Source organism: Camelina sativa, chromosome 7, assembly GCF_030686135.1.
Source record: "Camelina sativa cultivar CO46 ecotype springtype chromosome 7, ASM3068613v1".
Taxonomy (NCBI): domain Eukaryota; kingdom Viridiplantae; phylum Streptophyta; class Magnoliopsida; order Brassicales; family Brassicaceae; genus Camelina; species Camelina sativa.
Genome location: NC_141886.1, coordinates 13054250 through 13063759, shown reverse-complemented (window position 1 = coordinate 13063759; position 9510 = coordinate 13054250). Strand labels below are relative to the sequence as shown.

At 38.2% G+C, this 9510-nt stretch overlaps 1 non-coding gene across 1 annotated transcript; it reads left to right on the top strand.

The window, feature by feature from the left end:
• The first annotated feature begins 3663 nt into the window (after positions 1 to 3663).
• On the top strand, positions 3664 to 3769 carry LOC147941163 (small nucleolar RNA R71). Its single transcript, XR_015562964.1, has one exon. It is a non-coding gene; the product is annotated as a small nucleolar RNA R71 (small nucleolar RNA).
• The last annotated feature ends 5741 nt before the right edge of the window (positions 3770 to 9510 follow it).

The window sequence follows — 9510 nt, the reverse complement described above, 5'->3', positions numbered from 1 at the left end:
TCGATCTTTGAGGAGCTCGATATATTCATCCGACCGAGTACTCGACCGTGTGCATGCTCGAGTGCTGTGGTCGAGTGGACTTCCGAACCTTCCTGATATTCCCTATCCTCTTGTTTAGCTCCAGAAATAACAGCAAGTCCTTCCTTACCCTTTTAGAGCTCCATAATACCTAATAATACTCCAAATGCATAAATGTATGCAATACATGCTTCTAAACATCCTAAGTGCATATTTGGACAGAAATGGTGATAAAACTAAGGAATCACTGCTATATGATGCAAAAAATGAACTAAACAAGGCCTAAAATATGGTAAAATATAGTGACATCAACACCCCCAAACTTAGTCTTTGCTTGCCCTCAAGCAAATAAACAAGACATAAGTAGGAAGGTGAGGTTTGAAAGTGGGATCTTAGAACCTAACAACTTACTAATGAGCTACCTAGAATCAATGTCCAAGTTACTAGTACTATGATGCAAGGTGAATTAGTTGTACTTAAAAACTTTAGACAAACCTATCACAACCTCTACTGATTCAAGCCTTAGATATCCACATGCATTCAGATCAATCATTTCCTTTAACATTCATTAGGCAAGAAAATGAATCAGATTGTGCAATGTTTAAACTCATTTGGCTTGGAGATAAAGGTTTAGAGACAAGGATGATCTCTCTTTAGAGTGGGGCTCATTAAGTCAAGGTTCTCTCATAAAAAAAATGGATTGAGCTTTAGAAGAAAGCTAAAGGTAAGAACTAATAGACACATACAAGAACAAAACCTTGTCTACCCAAAGGCACCCAAAGTGTTTGATCCTAACATTCTAATCCCAAATGGTCCTAATTTTACCCTTTGTCTTCTTCTCTTCTCAAGTACCCTTTTTCTCTTTTTGTTTTTAAGCCTTAGGAGAGGTTTCTTATTTGACTTCTTTCTAATTGATATGGTTCTCTTTTCTTCTTAATCTTTAAGACATAAAAGCTTTTTGCTAGACTCTTCTTTTCTTTCTTTCTTTTCTTTGGTTAGAACCATCTTCAACAATCTTTATACTTCCCATTCTTTCACTAAAGCTTAAATTCTCTTAAACACATTCCCCTCCTAAAGACTCTAACCTTTTCTTTCTTTTTTTTTTTCTTTTCTTTTCTTTTCTTTTTTCAAAACAATCAAGTCCCAAACCCAACAATTAAACCACCTAGTCCTATCTAGTTTGAAAATTGCAAACTAGAACTACACAAGGCTTTACTCTTGTCAGCTCAAACCTAACACTTTCTACCAAGCTCAATTCCAAAAAGGCCTCACACACACAAGAATAAACATGGCTTGAAAGAAGGGTTGGTTAAGGGTAGGAGAAACTGATTTAAAAGTGAAATCAGCTATTTGGATCAACAAGAGTGGTAAAAAGGAAAAAGATGATCCAAATATGTGTATGGTATCCATGAGTTTAAAACAATGCACAACCAGATAATTACAACTCAATATTAGGTTCTTATAAGTAAGAAATGACATCAAGTCACAACATGCTTCCATTTAGACCAAAATGCAATATAGGAATTCAAAGCTTGGTTCAATCTTATGTTTCTAGCTCACTCAACTAGCATCAAAGTACTATTAACTTGGGCATTGATCCTAGTCTAGCTAATTTAAACAAGTTAAAAAGGCTGAACTCATCATAGATCCCTACATGAAACATATTAACAAGATCCTAATATGCAATGCAAACTACATGAACACTCTTTTTTTTTGTAAAGATTTTTGCAAAAATTTTCAAATTTTTAGGTTTTTCTATGCCATAGATGAAATACAAGTACTAACATGATTATGCTAAAAATTTGAAATAAGAAAACAAAACACAACATCAAATGTCATCTCAAACCCTCCCCCAAACTTAAATTACACAGTCCCTTTTGTAAGAAAAATTTGGAAAAGGATTTAAGAATCAAGAAACAACATAAAAACAAGAAATGCAATTGTATAGACAAAGAGAGTTGGAGTATTACTTGGGATGGGCTGAGGGTGGGATTCATTTATGAAAGTGTTACCAAGTGCTTAAGCTCCCTCTCTAGTACCTGAACCATAATGCTAAAGAAAACAAGATCAAAATAACAAAAAACTTAAACCAATATGTACAAAAATACCTTTGGGACTTCCTCCCAAGTGAGCTTGTTTAAAGTCTCTAAGCTTGACTTTGCATACTTCTTATGCTTTGGAAGGGTGATAGAGAGGTGGTGAAGTCCCCTCAGTTCTTAGAGATTGTATTGCTCCTCTTATTCCTGGGTCAATGTTAAAAGAACTGTGTCTGCTAATAATACTCAGACCTTGCCTTGCTTTCTTTTGAGAGGAACTTCTCACTCTACCATGAAGCTTCTTAATTTTACCCCTTATCTCCTCATCCTTAGTTGTTAACTCCATCACTGAATCATGCAGAATGTTGACAGTTTGAAGCTCAGACAAACCATCAGAGGAAGGATTTCTTGGCTCTTGTTGTTGGTGAAACTTGGGGATGAAGTCTGGGCATTTTGGGTGACTTGGTACCACTCGGTCGAGTGACTTAATGTGCTCGGTCGAGTGGTAGGCCGAGCAGTAGGTCGAGTTTTCTCTTTTACCTCATTCACACCTTCAAAGATTTCAGACTCAGTTTCATGACTTTTCTCTTTAATCCTGAAGGTCTGTCCATCAATAGTTGGCTTCTTCTGCTCAAGCTCTTTCACTTGTGGCTTATCCTTCATTTCAGCATCTTCTAACAAAGGTTCATGACTCAAGACCATCACTTCTTGCTGATCAATAGAAGCCTTGTACTTTTTCAGCATTTGCTCTTTAAACCGTCCTGGAAATGGCAAAGGTGGTTGATAGGGAGGAGGAATGAACCGAACCGACTTGCTAGATTCTTGAGCAATGACTCGAACAGCCACTCGAACAGGCACTCGACCGTGTGCATGGTCGAGTGTATGGTCGAGTTGTGTCTCAAGCTCAGTTCTCTTCTCATTCTGCAGCTCTGGTTGAAGAAAATTCTCCCCAACTTGGTTGTCACTGTCCTCAGTGAGCTTTGAAGGTAGTTCTTTGAGAGAGATAGCTTGGGCAGTGGCATAATCCTTTAGATTGTCAATTGATGTCACATTGAGTTGTCTAGAAGAAGAAAATTCACTCTTGCTCTCAAGGTGAAGGATTCTGCAAGTTGAAACTTCAATCTTGATATTAAGGGCATCATATGTGGAGTCTATCTTGTTTTTCATCTGTGTGAGCTTAGTAATTTTTTCCATATCTCCAATAGCTTGGCCTTGTAGCAGTTGTTGAAGCATACTCTTCATCTCTTGATCTAGAGCAGGAGCTTGTTGGAGTTGTTGTGGAGGATAGACTTGAACCATAAACTTCTCATCATCACAAACAACATGTACTTGCTTTTGTTGGGTTAGAAGTAGTTTATCTAGCTTCTCAAGCTTCTCATCTAAGGCTTGTAGTTCCTTTATATGCCCTTCCTCATAAGCAACACCTTCCCTTAAGCTTCTATCATATTCCTCACTGTAATTGCCATTGGACTGAGCAAAGTTCTCTACTAAGTCCCAACCTTCATCTACATCTTTATTCATGAAGCTTCCATTGGAGGCTGTGTCTAGGAGCATCCTAATCTTGGGAAGAACACCTCTATACAAAGTACACAACAAATATTCATTGTTGAATCCATGATGTGGGCATTGTCTCTGGTAGCCTTTGAAGCGCTCCCATGCTTCACTGAAAGATTCACCATTTTGTTGGAGAAATCCTGAAATGGCATTCCTCAAATGTGCAGTCCTTGAACTAGTAAAGTATTTTGCAAGGAAGACTTTCTTACAATCAACCCAAGAGGTGATTTTTCCAGAATGTAGAGTCTTCTCCCACTGATGTGCTTTATCTCCTAGAGAAAAAGAAAACAACCTCAGCTTCAAGGCATCCTCACTAACTCCATTGATATTGGTAAGGCTACAGAGCCTATCAAACTCATCAAGATGTGCAAGGGGGTCTTCACTAGGCAGTCCATAAAATCTGTTGCTCTGAACCATTGAGATCAAACTAGTCTTGATTGTGAAGGTTGTGTTGTGGACAGGAGGAGGCACTATCCCATATCTCTGATTCTGAGTAGTGGCAGCATCACTATCACCAATCTTCCTTCTCCTTGGAGGTTCAATCTGATCCTGTTGTAGTTCCATTTCCACCTCTTCTTCTGTTTTTTTAAGACTCTGAACAAGTGCTCGACCAGGTGCTCGAACAAGCACTCGACCGTTTGCATTGAGGTACTCGGCCGAGTGCCTAGTCGAGTGGTACCTGAGAATGAAAACACAACACCAGAACAAGAGAGAGGTGAGTAATAGAATCAAAAGTAACATAGCTTAATCTTGAAACAATGAAATCTCAACTGGAACATATAAACACCCTAATGGCAACGGCGCCAATTGAAACAAGAACTTTTTCAAGTATCTACTTATGAATGAATGAATGATGCAATCAAACAAACAAACATAAGTATGAATGACCAGAATGTAATGCAAGGTGTTTCAATTCCCTTATGATGTTGTAGCATAAAGGATATCAATCCATAAAGAGTGTGATATGTAAGCAGTCAAGATGTGATCAATGCATTCAAGTTAAGCCAAATATCAAGTTGATTTGTTTCTAACAACCTAATGACAATAATGAAATGCAATGAACTAAGGCAACTTAAGACAATACTAATGCTGAATTAAACTGTAGAACAAGTGCAATAAACAAGACTAAGCAGAATTAACTAATAAGCAGAAGAAAACATGAACAGAACAATGCATAAGCCAGAAAGTAAAATGGAGCTCGACCTAGCACTCGGTCAAGTGCATGGTCGAGTGGGAGGTTGAGTTGACAAGCGAATGAACAGAAACAGAGCAAATAATGAAAACAGAGCAAACAGCAAGCAATTAACAATACTTAAACAGGGAAATCAATAAACAAAGAAAATCCTAAGGATGGATTCATGGGATGGACTCAAGCTATGGCTATCTAAATTGGTCAACAAACCTCAATCAACAATGAGCTATCTCTAGACAATGATCTTCTAATACATGTTAATCCATTCTCATGACAATAACAATCAAGCCAAGATACCTCTTAGACCTAGTTCTCACTAGCTATTACATATCAAAGCAGGCATTAAAACCCAGATCATCAATGTCAAAAATCACTTTAAACATCTAATCTCTTAGCATGCTTCACGATAATCTCTAGCATTAGCCTTATCTAACAACTTAGACATTGGTGTGATGCTAAGAAGCTTAAGATCTATCCTTACCCTCTCAGTATAAGAATAGCATAGAGCATATCTAATCTAGAAGAGATATATAACAATCAAGCTTGACCAATCTAAACAACCATAACCTTTACCCAGCCTAATCCATCCCTAAGATCCTAAGCCACTAATAAGATCTAAAAATCATCATGAAGAACACAAACCCAGAAATTAATGAAACTATCATGATTAGAAAGAAAACACAACACCAGAACAAGAGAGAGGTGAGTAATAGAATCAAAAGTAACATAGCTTAATCTTGAAACAATGAAATCTCGACTGGAACATATAAACACCCTAATGGCAACGGCGCCAATTGAAACAAGAACTTTTTCAAGTATCTACTTATGAATGAATGAATGATGCAATCAAACAAACAAACATAAGTATGAATGACCAGAATGTAATGCAAGGTGTTTCAATTCCCTTATGATGTTGTAGAATAAAGGATGTCAATCCATAAAGAGTGTGATATGTAAGCAGTCAAGATGTGATCAATGCATTCAAGTTAAGCCAAATATCAAGTTGATTTGTTTCTAACAACCTAATGACAATAATGAAATGCAATGAACTAAGGCAACTTAAGACAATACTAATGCTGAATTAAACTGTAGAACAAGTGCAATAAACAAGACTAAGCAGAATTAACTAATAAGCAGAAGAAAACATGAACAGAACAATGCATAAGCCAGAAAGTAAAATGGAGCTCGACCTAGCACTCGGTCAAGTGCATGGTCGAGTGGGAGGTTGAGTTGACAAGCGAATGAACAGAAACAGAGCAAATAATGAAAACAGAGCAAACAGCAAGCAATTAACAATACTTCAACAGGGAAATCAATAAACAAAGAAAATCCTAAGGATGGATTCATGGGATGGACTCAAGCTATGGCTATCTAAATTGGTCAACAAACCTCAATCAACAATGAGCTATCTCTAGACAATGATCTTCTAATACATGTTAATCCATTCTCATGACAATAACAATCAAGCCAAGATACTTCTTAGACCTAGTTCTCACTAGCTATTACATATCAAAGCAGGCATTAAAACCCAGATCATCAATGTCAAAAATCACTTTAAACATCTAATCTCTTAGCATGCTTCACGATAATCTCTAGCATTAGCCTTATCTAACAACTTAGACATTGGTGTGATGCTAAGAAGCTTAAGATCTATCCTTACCCTCTTAGTATAAGAATAGCATAGAGCATATCTAATCTAGAAGAGATATATAACAATCAAGCTTGACCAATCTAAACAACCATAACCTTTACCCAGCCTAATCCATCCCTAAGATCCTAAGCCACTAATAAGATCTAAAAATCATCATGAAGAACACAAACCCAGAAATTAATGAAACTATCATGATTAGAAAGATGAGATAAAGATGAAAAATATTGAACAAAGAAGTGAAAGCAAATATTCAACAGATTCAAAGTTATCAAGGTTACAAATGTGTGAAAATCTAGAGAAAAGATAAGAGATGATGCAATAAAGTAAAAGAAGCTAAAAATGGCAAAAACTAGGTTATGAGGTGTCTACATGGTCTCCAGGGTCTCACCCTCTTTGGCCACAAGTGCCAGTACACATATATATAATAAAGAGAGAGAAGCCCTAGTTAGCTAGAGGACAAAACAGAGAGGCGGCGGTCAGCTCGACCATGTGCTCGGTCGAGTGCATGGTCGAGTGGTTGGTCCGTCAAGTAGCTTCAGTCTTCGATCTGGCATGATATCTGTTCAGTAAAATCCGTATAATTCTGGCGAAACACCTCCGATTGACTTGAAATCACCGGCATTAGAAACATAACTCAATTTCATAAAACTCTCATGAAGGATGCAGAAGCTGAATCGCAATGGAAGATCTTCATTCGGATCGATCTTTGAGGAGCTCGATATATTCATCCGACCGAGTACTCGACCGTGTGCATGCTCGAGTGCTGTGGTCGAGTGGACTTCCGAACCTTCCTGATATTCCCTATCCTCTTGTTTAGCTCCAGAAATAACAGCAAGTCCTTCCTTACCCTTTTAGAGCTCCATAATACCTAATAATACTCCAAATGCATAAATGTATGCAATGCATGCTTCTAAACATCCTAAGTGCATATTTGGACAGAAATGGTGATAAAACTAAGGAATCACTTCTATATGATGCAAAAAATGAACTAAACAAGGCCTAAAATATGGTAAAATATAGTGACATCAGCAAGGTTGTACTAAGTTTGTGGTACCATGCTCTAGGTGACTGCTTAAGACCATATATCGCCTTGTTGAGCTTCAAAACTTTTCCTGGACCAATAGTATCTTCCAAGCCGGGTGGTGGCCTCATATACACCTCATCTTCAAGCTCGCCTTGTAAGAATGCATTCTTGACATCCATTTGCCAGAGTTCCCAATCTAAGTTCACAGCCAAAGAGAGGACAACTCGTACCGTATGGAGCTTGGCCACCGGAGCAAACGTATTTTGGTAGTCCTCCCCATACGTTTGTGTAAATGATATGATCGTGGCCAGCAAGGAGACAGAAGCTGCAGAGAAACCGGAGATCGTGGGAAGGATCACTCGTTCAAGAGCTAAGGAGATGGCCAAGGAAGCTCATGCACTCATAGCTGACGGGTCATTCAATCTACCGAGGATCCAAGTCTTCAACATATCCACCCTGAAGACTTCACCCGGTAATGATAACTAGATAACTTAGGTGTGAAGTTTGTACTCTTTTTCCCATGGCTGAGTTTTGTCCCAATGGGTTTTCTCGGTATGGTTTTTAATGAGGCAAATGGATCACTACGTCGAGTTATCTAGAAGTCATTACCAATGGGGAATAATGTACTAATACAAGTGACTTCTGTACTACTACAGATCACTTAAACGCTTCGTTGTTTTCTTATTTCCTATTTTGAACTTCCTGTTGTTTGGATTGTCGAGCCCTAGGGTTTATTATAAAACCTAAAAGTCACGCCTCCTTGTTTGGTAGCGAAGAAGTTGTATGAACAAGTATTGTCACACTTTTTCTCTCAATTTGAATTCTAGAATGCGTTCTTGATTTCTGGGTTTCTATACACTTTGTGATTCAGAAACTCTTCACTTTGTTCCAATCCATACAACCACCTAAACATCTATCTCCATCGAACCATTGTTTTCATCATTCGATCTTCACACATCATCACTCAAAGTCATTCGTCCATCATCATCAACAAGATCATGTCGCCTATCACCTATCTTCAGCCTTTCATCGGAGTTCTATCCTAGGGAGATCCTATTATGTGCTATCAGAGCCAACTCTGTGCCAAAGGCTAAGCGATTCTAAAAACCCTAATCTCGTTTGTGGCTTGATTTATTTCGTTTGTCTAGTTTTAGGGTTTGTTTTCGTTGTTCATTGGTGTTTAGATCGAGTTCTGTGAGTTTAGGATTTAGTTTTGGTGTTGTTTCGGATTAGACTGCAATTAGGGTTAGTTATTTCGAATTTTGTTCATTATAGGGCTGGTATTGTTCGATTTTTTTCTAATAGTCTAGCTCGACATTAGGACTGCAGTCGTGTTTTCTGTTTAAAATTCAGAGTTTCAGAGTTTATTTTCGTTTTTCTCATCCAAGGGACATTTTACTTCGAGTTTCTTCTTTAATTTGCAGGTACAATGGAGCTTTCTCCAGAAGCTATGGAAGCTTTGAACCAAGCCATGGCTAAGCAAATAACAGAAGCAAACAAGACAATGTCTACTCAGTTCCAGCAACAGATGGAGCAGCTCAGTAACAAGTTTGAGAAGCAGATCAAAGATATAGCTCAAGGAACTAGCGCTTTAGATCAGAGTTCTTCAGAACCGCCTAGTCCTAATAAGGCTCTCCGCTTAGCTAAAGGAAAGGCACACGTGGGAGCTTCTTCCAAGCATACACGGATCAGAATAGCTAAGTCACCTACTGGGGGAAGAGAGACTTGTTTCAATCAGAGAAGAAACACTCAAAGCACAGAAAGAGAGCATCGAAGAACTGGTAGAGATCCTACACGCCCACGACAAGCTGAACAAGTAGCTGGACATCGAATATACATTGAGTCAGATAGAGAGTATTCTGAAGAAGAAGAAGTTTCAGATCATAGTCAAGAGACAATGAGGAGAAGCAGAAATAGAGATCATGGCAGGGATTATGATCCTTTGAGGCAGCAGCTGAAGCACCTCAAAATTCAGTATCCTTCGTTCCATGGTACCAATGATCCAGACACTTATCTAGACTGAGAAAGGAAGATG